Source organism: Cupressus sempervirens, chromosome 9 (genome assembly GCF_028749045.1).
Source record: "Cupressus sempervirens isolate cs-2001-9-10 chromosome 9, ASM2874904v1, whole genome shotgun sequence".
Lineage (NCBI taxonomy): Eukaryota > Viridiplantae > Streptophyta > Pinopsida > Cupressales > Cupressaceae > Cupressus > Cupressus sempervirens.
This window is the reverse complement of record NC_143126.1, coordinates 822,597,968-822,613,161: the sequence shown is the minus strand read 5'-3', so window position 1 is coordinate 822,613,161 and position 15,194 is coordinate 822,597,968.

Genomic DNA, 15,194 nt, shown 5'->3' with positions numbered 1-15,194 from the left:
CCCAGACTGAAAACCTTCCTAATCTCCTCAGGACTAATGGTAACTAAAGCCTCACCATCTATTCTCCTCACTACCTTAGTGGCTTGGTCATAGTTTTTTGCTATGGCTTCAAGCAGGTCAAAATCCATAAACACACTGGGAACAACAAGCTTCCCAAGATCAAAATTCCAAATGTTGGCATGAGGGGCATATAACTTTCTCTCTGCAAACCATTTATTGAATAAACTCAAACCAGTCTGAGCTGTTTGAGCATCCCAGACCCAATTACCCTTATCATACAATCCATCAGCTACCCTAAGCCTAGGATTGAGTGAGGTTAACCTCTTAACTTGCACCATTTCTACAGTGGACTCAGGAAGTAACTCAAGCAAATCATCATGCACATTTCTATCCAGGTAGTTTACTGCTCTTGTAAATCCCTTCTTAGGAGGCATCTTGGGCTATCCTTTTTAAAACTTAAAAGCTCACAAAGATGATGGCAGTTTTACTTACTTGAATTCTGTCTCAATTCTCCTTTGAATTCCTGCAAAATTTCAGCGAACAGATAACTTGACAATTCTTATCAACCTTGGCACGCTTTTCTTTCAATAATAGCTTCTGCACAAGAATGGCTTCAAATCTTTTCTCGCGTGAAATGAAACTGATGCAATCTCTCTGTATTATACTCTGTTTTTTCTCACGGACAAAGCTTTCTTGTCTAATTAATACAGAGAGTGGCACTACATTTTTTATTTAAAACTGCGCCGTTGATCTTCAAAGATCCTACGATCATGCAGTACAAAGAGAACAACTAGGAGTTATACTTGCCATGTCAGTTATATTACTCAATGAGAGCTTGCCACGCACATAATTCTTTCTTTTGATGGTGCTTACCTTTAGACCCACTGACGACGGAGAACACGTGTCAGCATGTCGCTACTTCGTTATGCATAAAGAACTAGCACCTTGCCATGACAAGGCGGCGACAACCGTTGATCGGATCAAGAAATGATCGAAAGATACGCTACAGGACTTCTTAAGAAAGAAGGCGGTGGGCCCATCTCGCTATGTCGCTGTAATTATCTTCCTTGCAACTCTTCATAACAAGATAGCGAGCTCCATTGATTCACTTCAAGCTGATGTTCCAGATTTCTTGTACATTTAGTCAGGTAGGTATTAATGAGAATCGGATCTCTGCATAGCTGGCACATGTCACAATTATCACAGTCATCTGTCATTACACGTCATTAAAGATCTTGCCGATCTTTTGCCATTTTACGGGGCCTCGCTAACTCGCTAACGGTGAAGCATCTGAATTTTCCGATAGCGAGATAGCGAGCTTCGACACTTAAAAGGATTCCGTGTCGGAAAACGCAAGGGGTACCCAGTAATTACTTCTGTTAATTAAAACTGATTCTGACAATGGTATTTATGACTGGTCATGCCACCTGGTGTAATCATGATACAAGCAGGATGCAATGTCATCATTTTCAGATTTTCACGTGGCCTCGCTACTTTGCTAACGGTGAAGTGCCTGAATTTTCCGATAGCGAGGTGGCGGAGCTTCCGAAAAAATCAACATTCTGGCTCTGATGTCAAATATTCTAGTGGGTCCTTCTCCCCCTTTTTATGGCGAATTGCAAAGTGTACCTGCACAATAAAGCAATTAATAAGCAAATCTCTGATCGCCGCACCTTCACTTCATGGTCCCACCGCTTACAAACTCAACACTCGCTATCTTGCTATACTTAATGAGCATGCAACTTTCAATAGCGAGGTAACGCCAGCGGTAGATCTAATCGGATTTGACGGTTGGGACAAATAGGAAAAAAGGTAACCCGGGAGAAAGGAAAAGGAATACGAAAGCATATTCGCTTCTTTTAAAATTTGAAAATTTTGCGCCCGACCATTTATGAATAGGGATGAATATAGGGCTTATATGGTGAATATTTCTTACAGATGGTTTATCCAAAACCTTATACTTCACTTAGACATAGAACATCTGACTTTTCTATGGTTTAACTGAAAAATTTTTTACTGTAGAAAAAGTCAGACCAACAGTGGCTCTGTCTGGGGATGATAGATTACTTGAGTCTATGCAAGGATTCAGAATCTATGGGAGAGCAAACCACACATCCGAAAAGTGACAACTTCTTCAGAGAGCACAGAGCAACACACAAAAACAAAAACTCAGACTGTACAAGGATTTACAGAAAACAGGACGCCAGGAAAACCTAAAACTAATGTTCATGGAAGAAACTAAGTATTTTTTCAAGAAAAATACCTCTTCAAGAACTGTCCATGAACTGGCAATTCAAGAATATTATCAAATACATCTTTGATTATGTAGGAATCTTCACCCCAAGCATTCTCAATGAGATATGGGCCTAACCAAATGGGATCAAATTTGCCATGTTTTCCTTTATCTTCAATTTTGGCGTTCCACATTAAGACTAGGTCTCCATTTTCAAATTTCTTATTTACAGTTCTTTTATCATAGAGTGTTTTGACTTGTAACTGCAATTTTTGATTTCTCAGAGATGGTTCTCTTCTGGCTTCGGTCAATCCTACCAGTTCATTCTTTCTTTCTTTCATTTCATCAGTAGTATCTTCATCATATGATTGGATGTAATTGTATAATCCCATCAAATTGTTCTGGGGCATTCTAGCTTGAATTCCATACACTAAATCAAATGGGGCCACCCCAATTGCCTTATTTACAGTTACTCTGTCAGTCCATATTGCCAACTGTAACTTGGAATCCCATGCCCTTTTATTATCGTCCAAGGTTCTCTTAATGATTTTCAACAGGCTTTTATTTGTGGACTCAGCTTGTCCATTCCCTTGTGGATGATATGGGCCAGACGTTGTTCTTGTCATTCCATATTTATCACAAAACTTGATGAATTCCTCAGACCTAAAGCACATAGCATTATCTGTGACAACTTTCTGTGGACATCCAAATCTGGAAATGATATTATTCAATAAGAAATTATTTACTACTTTACTCGTTGCATTTCTGGTAGGGATAGCCTCTACCCATTTTGTAAAGTAGTCAGTAGCAACCAGAATCCAAGAATAGCCAGTACTGGACTTGGGAAAAATTTCTCCTATGAAGTCCAGACCCCATTGTTGAAAAGGTGCTTTAGTTTCAACTGGCTTCAGTGGAGTATTTCCTGAGAATTTCAGCTTCCCAGCAAATCTCTGACAAGGATCACATTTTTTAACCATAACCTGAGCATCTTTGAACAAAGTAGGCCACCAGAAACCAGCTCTCATTATCTTATGCACAGTAGTCTTGGCCATGTAATGTCCTCCACATACTCCAGTATGCATTTCTTTCAAAATCTCTTTTGCCCTTTCTTTGTCAACACATTTCAACAGAATTCCTTCAAAGTTTCTCCACCATAAGTTATTTTGAACAATTACATACCTGATGGCTTGCAATTTAATATTCCTTTTTTCATTATCAGGTAGATGGGGAGGAACTTCCATGTGTTGCAAATAATGTATAACATTAATGTACCAGTCACACTGGTCCATGTCGCATAAATCAGTTCTGAAATCATCATTTACTAGGTTTATCTGATTAGCTTCCAGGTTAGTTTTGGCCATAAGTTTGGCCAAACCTTGACCTCTTACTCACTTAGTTATCTGCATATCAATGTTAAATTCTTGGATTCTATTGATCCATCTGCATCTCCTTCCTGATACTTCCTGCTGAGAGAAAATATCTTTAACTGCAGCACTAGGTACAAAGGCAATAATAGTAGCACCTACCAAATAACTTCTGAATGCTTTTACAGCCTTTACCAAAGCATATGCTTGTTTTTCATTTATTTCATACTTCAGTTCAGCATGCTGCAGGGATTTGCTAAAAAAGGTAATAGGCTGTTCATACCCTTCTTGGTTTTTCTGTAATAAAACTGCAGCCACAGTATGGAATGATGCAAAAGAAAAGATATGCATGGGTTTTGTATAATCTGGGGTCCTCAACACTGGAGCATTTTTTATCCCAGTCTTTATATCCTGGAATGCCTATGAAGGTTCACCATTCCAATCTATAACAACTCCTTTCTTGAGCATTTTTGAAATGGGTCTACTGATTTCAGTGAAATTTGTAACAAACCTTCTCAGAAAATTAACCTGGCCAAAAAAGGACTGTATACCTTTCACGTTTTTAGGTTTAGGGACTTTATCAATAGCTATTACCCTTTTTGGGTCTATTTTTACCCCATCCTTGGACACTATGTGTCCTAATAACTTTCCTTCTATGACCCCAAACGAGCATTTATTTGGGTTTAGGGATACCCCATATTCCAGGGCTTTTATAAATTTTTTTTCCAAATGTTTGCAGTGATCTTCAGCCTTGTTAGAATACGCTGTAAGATCATCCTGGTACACAACCATAAATTTGTCAATATATTCATGAAATGCTACATCCATGGCTCTTTGGAAAGTAGCTCCTGCATTAATCAAGCCAAAAGGCATCCTCACATACACATATGTTCCCCAAGGGGTTGTGAAGGCTATTTTAAACTGTTCACTTTCTTTTACCAGAACTTGATTATATCCAGAAAAGCCATCCATCATTGACATCAATTCAGAGCCGGTCACTTGTTGCAACATGGCTTCCATATTAGGTAAGCCATAATTATCTTTTAGAGATGCGATGTTTAGATTTCTAAAATCCACACAAAGCCTAATATCTCCATTCTTTTTTCTTACAGGAACAAGGTTTGAAACCCAAGTGGAATGCCTAATTGGTTTGATTATTCCACCATCTCTCAGTTTTGTCAGTTCTTCCTGCATTTTTGGGGCAAGGGTGGGATTGATTGGCCTCTGTTTTTGCCTAAAAGGTTTTACATTTTCTTTCAACGGTATGACATGCTGGAAAAGGTCCTCCCTATAGGCTTTAAGGTCATCATATGACCAAGCAAAAACATGCCTGTACTTTCTAAGTAGGTCAATCAATGCTTTTCTGATTTGAACTGGCAGATCTTGGCCGATGTAAACCTTTTTAGGGAATTCATCCATTCCCAAATTCATTTCTTCTAGCTCCTGTGGTTTGGGGTCCTTTATTCCCGATTTTACTCTGTCTTGGTTATCAAAAATATTCTCCAAGACTACCAACCCCTTAGGCATCTTATTTGTTTTTAATTGCATGATTTCTTGACCAAAAATGGTTTCCTTCCCATTTATGGTTTCAATCAGTCCGTTGCAGTCCATCTCCTGCCCATGGTATTTGTCTTCATTTAGCAAAAAATTTATGATATCTTTGTCATCTTCAAACACCTGCCAATTGTCAATGTTGTCAGGTATAGAAGGTCTATTTTGAATCTCAATCTGGGAGATTCCTGCAAATGATATTTCTTTTGGTTTGATAGCTACATTGGCCAGAAGATCAGCCATTTTATTCTGGGTTCTATCTCTCCATGAGATCCCAAATGCATCAAAGAATTCTATTTGATCCCAGACCGCGTTTCTATATTGTTTTAATCTCCTATTTTTTGAGGAGTATGTTCCTTTAATCTGAGAGATGATCAATTCAGAATCCCCTATGACACACAATTTCTTAATTTTGTGGTGTGTGGCCACTTTGAGACCTAGCAGCAATGCTTCATATTCAGCAATGTTATTAGTGCAAGCAAACTTCAAGGTGAATGAATACCTGAAGGTGTTATTTTCAGGGGATACAAAGACTACACCTGCCCCTGCACCCTCTTTAGAACTAGCCCCATCAAAGAACATTGTCCACAGTTTTGGTGAATTCATGCAACATTCAACCTCATTTTCAATGATATCAGGTAAGTTTTCCACTTCCTGAATAATTAATTCAGCCCTGAAAGCATTAATCCCCATGTCTAGGAAACAGGTGGTATCTTTGTCAATTTCTTCACCTAAGATGTGGTTAACCCTTGGTTCCCTATTTACCCTGACAGCTTTGTCCCCTATATGGAAAGTGGCATAAGTAAGGTCACATTGTAGGCTTCCCCCCATGGCGGCACTCCATTTTCTGGAAAGTAGCATCTCGTAATGTGGGGGTATATCCACTACAAGGACAAACATGGTTAATTCCACCTCAAGAAATGCAGCCAGTTTAAATGGTAAGGCATTTATAGTACCTATTACTGGAACCTCTCTAGCATCCATCCCTCGGCATCTACCTTGATTAGTATCCACCTTCAATCCTAGGGCTTCCATTACTTTAAAAGGCATTATAGTGTTGGAAGCTCCAGAGTCTATCATACAATTTTTCAAGGTTTTCCCTTTTATGATTAAACTAAGGAAAAAAGGATCAATAACTTGTATGAACGCAACTGATGAATCATCTAAGAACATCTGAGGAATCTGGGATATAATACCATTGTCCTCTATTATTAATGGGGTCTATTGGGCTACAGCTTGATTATCAATACTATTGTTGTTTGCTATTCCACCCAACCATGACAAAGCCTTATTTTTATGCTCTTCAATTCTAAAGAGCTCAGACAAGGGTACTTTCACAGTAATTTGAGATAACATGGCAATCATATCAATAGGTTCAACCACAGTAGGTTTTACAATAGTACCTGGAATCGGAGTCTTTTGAGTAGTGGGTACCACTTTTAGCTTGACAACGTCCGGTTCTGATTTCTCTGGTTGCACTACGGTCTTTGTTCCTTCACCTTTCTGAAATTGAACCTTCTTTTTTGGTTCCCATTTCTGACCCTTGTTCTCCTTGATCTTAGACACATCTATACTGACTTTCTTGTGTTGATCATCTGTCTTATGAGTGGTGTCTTTGATGAACATACTAGATGGCCTTCCTGCCTCATTATTTATTTCTCTATTTCTCAAATTGTAATTACTGTGGACTTGTGAAATCATTTTGGCTGTAATTCTATCAATTTCCTCCTTGGAGGGGATTCTTAGGTTTGTGAAACCTACTTCAGAAAATTTATTGCATACCTTATCTGTATCATTCTTTTCATCATCTGAAAATATTTGCTGATGATGTAACTGGTAAGCAATTCTCTGGCTGGTAACATCATTCTCAGGTTCTTCTGAATCAGAATCTATCAAATCATCAGATGTATTCGCCATATTGTAGCTTATATCATCATGGTTTTTTTCTTCTGTTTCTTCTTCTGCTTGCACTCCTTGAGCTTGGGCGAACGACTGGGCAACAACACAATAATCAGCAGAATGAGGTGATTGGCATACAATGCACCAAGGCACATCATCATTCATATTTACAGTGTTCCTTTGCAGGGGGTCTGGGGTACCCTTATCTTTCATATTTTGGATCTGGTTAGGAACTGGTTTACCATCTTTCCATTGGGTGGTGTAAGGGTAATTCTGCATCCTAGGCTGTCTATTGAAATTGCTGTTATTCACAGGGGCTCTCTCAGTAACATTTGTCTTATTGAAATTAGTGGGATTCATCTTCTTGAGCATTTCTAAAACATGGCCTATAGTAGGTTCTTCAGGCCTTTTTCCTATGGGAGTTTTGTCACCTTCCCTTTTATTATTATTCTTAGGGTTGAAAAGCTTAGGATCATCCCTCCTCCCTAATTTGCTAGAGGCCTTTCTATTATTTTCTATATTCACTGCAACTCTATAGGCATCTCTCAGAGTTTTAGGATCCTTATCTCTCAGTTGGTAGGCCATTTTGCTATCAAAGGCATTGAAATAGGTTGTAAGACAGACGTCTTCATTTAACCGCATAAATTGAAATAGTTTGTACATCCCTTTCTGAAATCTCACATTGAAATCAAATGTGGATTCATTTGGATTCTTCTTGATATTGTTGAACTCATTCAACATGAATCCTGCATTGGTATTGTCCCCATATTGTTCCTTGAACAATTTCTCCAAATCACTCCATGAAGTAATACTATCATCAGGCAACCTCCTAAACCAATCCCTTGCATCCTCCGTGAGTGAATGCACAAATAATTTCATCACCATGTCCTCATGTTCAACTTCATAATCATTGAGCATGTCAATGAAAATTCTCAAATGTTCTTCACCAGTAACAGCATTATTTCCAAAAAACTTGACCACTTTATCCCTTAAATCAAAAGATATGGGATGGGGGGCACCAGGAATATCGGCAAATGATATTTGTCTATATTTTTCGAGGTATATAGGCTTCTTCTGGAAACCAGGAGCGTTAGAGGTACTAGCTGCATTAGCTTGAGTTAGGAGAGCAGCTTGGGATAGCTGTGGTGGGACAAATGGGACTTGAGTGCCAATATTGGAAGATGAGGTAGGAGCAGATTGAGGTGCTTTCTGAGTCGAGATTATGGGAGCATTAACTGGTGCAGGATTTGTAGGTGGGATAGACAAACTAGGCCATGAATTCAATGCAGAATTAGACTTTATGAATTGGACAAAACTATCATGCTTGGGTGAGAAAAATGAAGACAATCATGATAGAAAATGACTTGTGCGATCTTGTCAAGACTGGTTTCATAGATACCACAAACCCTACTTAGTTTTGTGCCCTTGTAAACAATCAAATGACTCAGTTAAGATAGACAAGAAGGAAAGATGCTAAGGCAATGAGAATGATTCAAGAAGCCTTGACAGAGGCCTTATTTTTGAGAATAGCAGAGGCTAGTTATTCCAAAGAAGCTTGGAACATTCTCGAGACTACATTCAAAGGGACTTATCAATTCTATGTTGTGAAGTTGCAAATGCTTCAAATAGAGATTTAATCTCTTCTTATGAAAGAGAATGAATCTATTTTTGAGTTCATCACTAGAGTCTCCACTTTGATAAACTAGTTGAAAGCTAATGGATAAGAGATTTAAGAACAAAGAGTTTTGCAGAAGATCTTGAGGAGTTTACCTCAAAAGTTTGATACACTTGTGATTCCTATTAAAGAGTCAAAATACTTGTCCAAGTTGACTATTGATGAGTGGATGGGATCTTTCCATACTCATAAGAATCATATTAATAAATTGGAAAATTATTCTCAAGAGCTCACTTTTAGAGCTCAAGACAATGCAAGAGGCAAGAGGAGAGGAAGAAACAACTCTGATCATGGTTCTAGGGGAAGAGGATGTGGTAGCTTTGGAAAAATAAATTTTCGAGGATAAATCTTTGCAAGTAGTTCTCAAAATAGCCCCCAAGGAGGAAGAAGAAATAGCATCTCTAATAAGAGAAATTTTGAATTCTATTATTGCCACAAGTTTGGGCATTATGCAAATGAATGATGGATGAAACAAAGTGACCAGCCTTAACAACATGTTAGTGTTGCTAATGAAAATGTTGGAGAAAGAAATAAAAATACAACCTTCATCATGTGCAATATTGGTAAAGAAGACAGCTCTAAAGTTTGGTATTTCGATAGCAACTGTAGTAACCACATGAGTGGTAATGAAAGTATGTTTTATTTTACTGATAAAAATTATAAGTTTGAAATCAAGACAGAGAACAATGTAGTTGTTCTTGTTGTGGGGAAAGGATATGTTATGACCCACACTAAGCATGGTGAGAAGAAAGAACTTAGAATGTTTATTTTTTCCCCAGTATTAAGCACAATTTGATGAGTGTTGGAAAACTCATTCAGAATGGATACAAAATGCTATTAGAAAATGACCAATGCATCATTCATGAGAAAGATGGGAGCAAGAAAGTTGTTGCATCAATTCAAATGATGAAGACCTACATGTTTTCATTGAATATTGATACATGTTTCAACACTCAATCTATTTTTGCATCTCCCAAGCAAGTGTGTACAATAGTGCATAAGAAATCATCTTTTAAAAGTATGATTGAAGACCCCTCCAAGCTATGGCATATATGGATGTTTTGTCTATGCTAGTTTGAATTTGTTATCCAAGAAAAGAATGGTGGATGGTTTTCTGAGTGTGTGAGAGTCTAGTAGCAAGTGTGAGGCTTGTATTTTTGGGTAAGCAACATAGGTTTCCCTTTAAATTTGGTAATTCCACAAGGGCTAGAGCACCATTGGAGTTGGTGTATACTGATTTGGTAGGTCCTATGCAAGTGAATTCCATAGGAGGGAGTACTTACTTTATGACCTTTATTTATGATTTCAACCGTAGAACATGGGTGTACTTTCTAAAAAATAAATATGAAGCTTTTGATAAGTTTTAGAATTTAAAGCCCAGGTTGAAAAGGAAAGTGGAAATTACATCAAAGTCCTAGTGGAATGAAATAATAGAAGATGCAAAGGAGAAAAGGCTATCTGAAGATAGAGATAATGAAGCAGCACAGGAAAAAAAAAACAATGTCATTATAGTATTAAGTACATTGTAATCATGCACTAATTATTGATATTTGTAAATATATAATCTAAGATGTTTGAAATTGTTCATAGATTGCAGGACACATCCATGGCTACAAAAGAAAGAATAGAAAAGGTTGGCCAACACAAACTTGGCTCTAGTGGCTACATGAATCTGCAGTCTCGACTTGTAAGTAGAGCAATGAATTTTGTTTTTTTTTTTAATATAATGTTGCAAATAGTTTTTTTTAATGAAACCATACATGGAAAATTGACGTTATCAAGCAAAAACCATAGGGCAAAGATTTCAATGTAGAGGTCACAGATGAAGATAGAAAAATTGCTTTGAAGGAAGGCTATAAAGTTGTGGTTGCATGCCTATGTGAAGAATCTGTAAGCCTTGCCCAAGAATCCAGTGCACCAAATGATATCTCACAGGTAGATTGGTTAGATGAAAAGTAAATGAAATTAAATAGTTGAGAAGATTCTTTGTTGGTATTAGTTTTAAACATAAATTGACTACATAACAATGTGCATAACATTTTACTGCAACCTTCATATCCTACCACAAAACCTGCTCCTGACGAAGGCCATGATGTGCATTATAGTCATGGAGGTATTAATTTGCTATTGGAAATTAATTATGCAATTATAAATACAATTTAACATCTTCAATAAAAAATTTGACGTGTATCCTTTTTTTGAATATTTCAGAGCATGTTGAACATCATGCTGAAGGACTGGACCATGTTCCGAGTGTTCAACATGTTCATGTGATGGCAGATCAAAATGTTAATGTACATGATGTGGCATTTCCAGGTAAGAAAAATGCATTTTATGTTGTACTTGTACTTAATTACAAACTTGTAACAGTTAGAAAAAGAAAAAGAGTATTCCAATTTATCACATTCACTTGTTCTTGCAATAGAGCCCCCTTTAGTGCAACAAACTCCTGCTCCTCCAAAGAGAAGGAGCCATCATAATTTGACATTGCACGTGCCATAAGAGGAGGAGAATGAAGCAAATATGGATGTCCCTATGAGTGCTTTTCTTAAGAGAGCTCAGAAAAACAAAAAAAAGAAATGATATTTTAAAAATCTTCTTTGATAAACCTTGTTGGATAATGAAAGAACTTTGTTTTAAGTAATTATGTAAGAATGATGCATATTAATATAGATTTTTATTTATGTTAATGAATATTTTTATGTGTTAATGAATTTTTGATTAGTATTGTGTATTAATGATTTTTATATCATATTAATGAATGTTATGTGATTGTATTGATTGAATGTTATAGTTCATAAATGGATGAATGAATGAATGAAGTATGTAATTAGATGATAAATGGGTACTTTAGATTGATATTAGGGGGAGGGGGGTGAGGCCAAATGAGCTTCCACCTTCATGTGGTTGGCCTTGTTAAGTAGATAATATTATAGTATTCTTGAAACCAAGTGAAGCTCAAATTTGTTAAGTCTTCAAACACACATCCCAATTCTCTTTAACGAGACAGAATTTTTTTCACTTGTATTAGTCTCATTGGAGTCATCTTTTGGTTCCTTGAACATATAGTTCTTGCTTAGTTTAAATCCCAATTATTAGATATTTGTCCACATTGGAGTTAGTTTGGCATAGAAACCTACATATTTTATTATATATATTTAGTCAATTGAAAGCAATGTAGAAAGCATTCACATAGTTGATGTCTAACAAAAGAAGACAAGATGCATATACTATTTAGCATGGAAATCCTTGTAGGTGAATTGTGTGTGTATGTACACACACACATATGTGTATGTATGTATATAACTTCAAACAAATGTGTAGACTCAATTAGCAAGAGACACCAACCTCAAATCCTACAATGCAGAAGGAACTAACCTTTGAAATGCAAAGTATTTATAATGTAGGTAGATTTGCCTTAGATCTCCTTCAAGGTCTTCAAAAAATCTGCCTTGTACTTATGAATAATCCACCAAGATTTGAAATAGCATTTTTCAATAAATGCTCTAAACTTGGAATATACCTTCATAAAAATTCTGCCATAGATCTGCTCATCATATTCAAAATAAGCCTTCACATGTCTGTTCACTTAGGCCTAATTTAGGTCTTCCACAAATTTGGCTTATAATTATGCTCTTGAATCTCTTAAAATCTTCTTTGTATTCAAATGATATTTAATGAATTGATTGGTACAAATTTCCTTATACTTGAATCCAACTATCATTGTCATTGTCAAACATAACACATACATAAAATCATTTTGGTTATTCGCTTGTTATACAAGTTAGTCTTATCTTTTTAGTTTTCACAAGTTGTGCACTTATGCATCTTTGGGATATCCACAAGCTATTAGAGATGTTTGGATGGTTCATGTCCTTATTTTTTGTGTGTTGTTTGTAGGGTTTTTTCCATGAAGTCTAAGGACAAACATGTTGGATGTTTGTGATAGACATGTCCACCTATAAGAAAAGTATCAAATGTAGAAAAAATGCAAAGAAAAGCTTGTAAGGGTTTTAGGTGTCTTTAGGCCTAGTACAGCTCGTAAGGGTTTTAGGTTTCTTTGGAAGGGTTAGTGAAGTTATAAAACCTTTGAAAAGGTTAGTGAAATATATTAAAGGCATATATGATTGTAACTTGTTGAAGTTGAAACTTTGTGTCAACTTAGACAACAAATTTTAGTTTATAACTAATTGGTAACAGTTAGATAGTTAGATAGCAGTGGTTGTTTACTATTGTTTGGTTATTTAGAAGGGATTTGTCTAGTTTTTGGGGGAGAAGTAGAGTTGGGGTGGTGAGACAAGGCATTGTGAAAAAATTATAATCAATAAAATAATCTTGTTCTCTGCAATTTAGTCTTTGTCCCATGGAACAGTGAGTTCCTATGATGTATCAAATGCATTTTGACTAATATTTAATGTGAGAACATTTTATTATTTTTGTTATCTTGTCCATGCTTTCTTTTAATTTTCATTGTGTGTTGAGTACAAAATAATAGACTGGTGCATTCAAACCAATGACTGGTTAGACACAGTCAACTATACTTATTCTGTAGTTTCCAATGTAGATTCTCTCCTACCACCTATAGTCACTATTATTGGTGGGAGACAATGAGGTTGTGATTATTTATTTCTACTATATTAATCAAATGCAAGAGAGTGGGAAAACTTGGTGCAAGTGCAGTGTTGGATGGTAATTGTTGATGGAGGTTTAGCCTGGATTAGACACCAGTCTAATAGATAGTGGATCATTTCATGTTTGAAGATGTTTGGGGGGTGAATCCTTCATGTTTGGGGGGTGTCTCTATTATAAAAAATGAGACAATAGAGCACTGCTAGTGTTATGATGGGAAAAATATGTCTTTCATTGTGATAGACTATTTCTAAGTCATTTGTGTTGTTTCTTGCTATTGTCAAGCAGTCTTTTTTTTCCTTAAGACCATGAACAAAATTATCTACCATTTTTGCTAATGATAAACTTTTGACTTGAACAATGATAAAGTTTATTAGTAATCATTATAGTGGAACAACTTTTGACTTGTTCAAAAAATTTAGTTGAAGGTGTTGGAATTGATAGTGAACCCCAAGCTCCTAGAAATCACCTGCAACCAAAATGCATGTTACATCTATGTTTGAGAGAGAATATGATCCAAAAAACATGCCTACTTTGGTGATTTGGCTATTATTGCAGCACTACAAAGTTTCTTATAGTGTTTCTCATTTTCTTAAATAATAGGCAATTAGTTCATGATCTCATCATATCTTATAGTGGAACAACTCCAAGAATCTTGGGTAAATTGCTTGCTATAAGACTTTCTTGTATAGGACACTCAATAATGTGGGCTAAGTGGTGGACACAAAGAGGAACAAGAAAGGATTTGTACAAGTGCATGGTGCAGTAGAATTCAAAAATGAAATTATCTTAGTTTTATTTTGATTCTCCTTTGTTACCCTCACATACATACATAGGTCACTTCAATTCTTCAATGCTCTCAAACTTATACACATCCCTTATCAGCAGATCTGGTCATAATTCTTTTAAAATTTACAAATATTCCTAGAAATAGCAGCTACCTAAAACTCAAGAATTAGATATAAATGAGTTGAGACCAGCATTTATAATTCTTGAATAGGATTGAAAATTTTTTTGATTTTGTAAGATTATTTGATATGCAACAGCAAAATTCATCCTTGTTTACTTCTGATTTATAGGACTAGTGCCTTATCCATTGGGCAAGAAATTGACTATTGGTGGGAGATCTAATTCAAATAACTTGTATAAGAATTAATCAACTGCAATCACCCATCTCCATTCTTATGCAGTATCCCTTTTATGAACTCATAAACCCTACTAATTTACTAAAGAATTTATATAATTGCTTAAATTAAAAGCAACAATAAAACTAGCATACAACCCATCCCGACTACATTCAACCAAATAAACCTTATTTAAATGACTTCAAAGTAAAAAAACCCATAAACTAGAGATAGAAATTGATGATCTAGAGATATAGTGTAAATATCCCTTTGTATTATCCTTTTCATATGACTAATACAATAACCAATAGGAAACCAATTGAATGCCCATAATAGATTGCCATTTCTGTCATTTCAATTTGCTTATCAGAAAGTATAGTGGAAGCAGACTCAAATCCTCTGCATACTATTGGACCAACTAAATATGTACTCTTCTTGAAAGAAAAAAAAAATTCACAAGTCTCAAACTATCACAATGCCTTGAAAACTCATTTATATAGCATGAGTTGCAACAAGAAAAGGGCAATTGTGATCTGACAAGTGTCCAAGGAACAAAGCATTATACAAAAGACAAAAACAATCATAACAGAATGCCAGGCATATCAGATATTCCTTCAGGTAGGCCTATTCTATTTTTTGTTGTGAATCATCAACTTCTGATTTGTCTCTCATTATTTCAGCTCCTCAGAATATGTGGCTACCAAGCTGGCCAAAGAAGG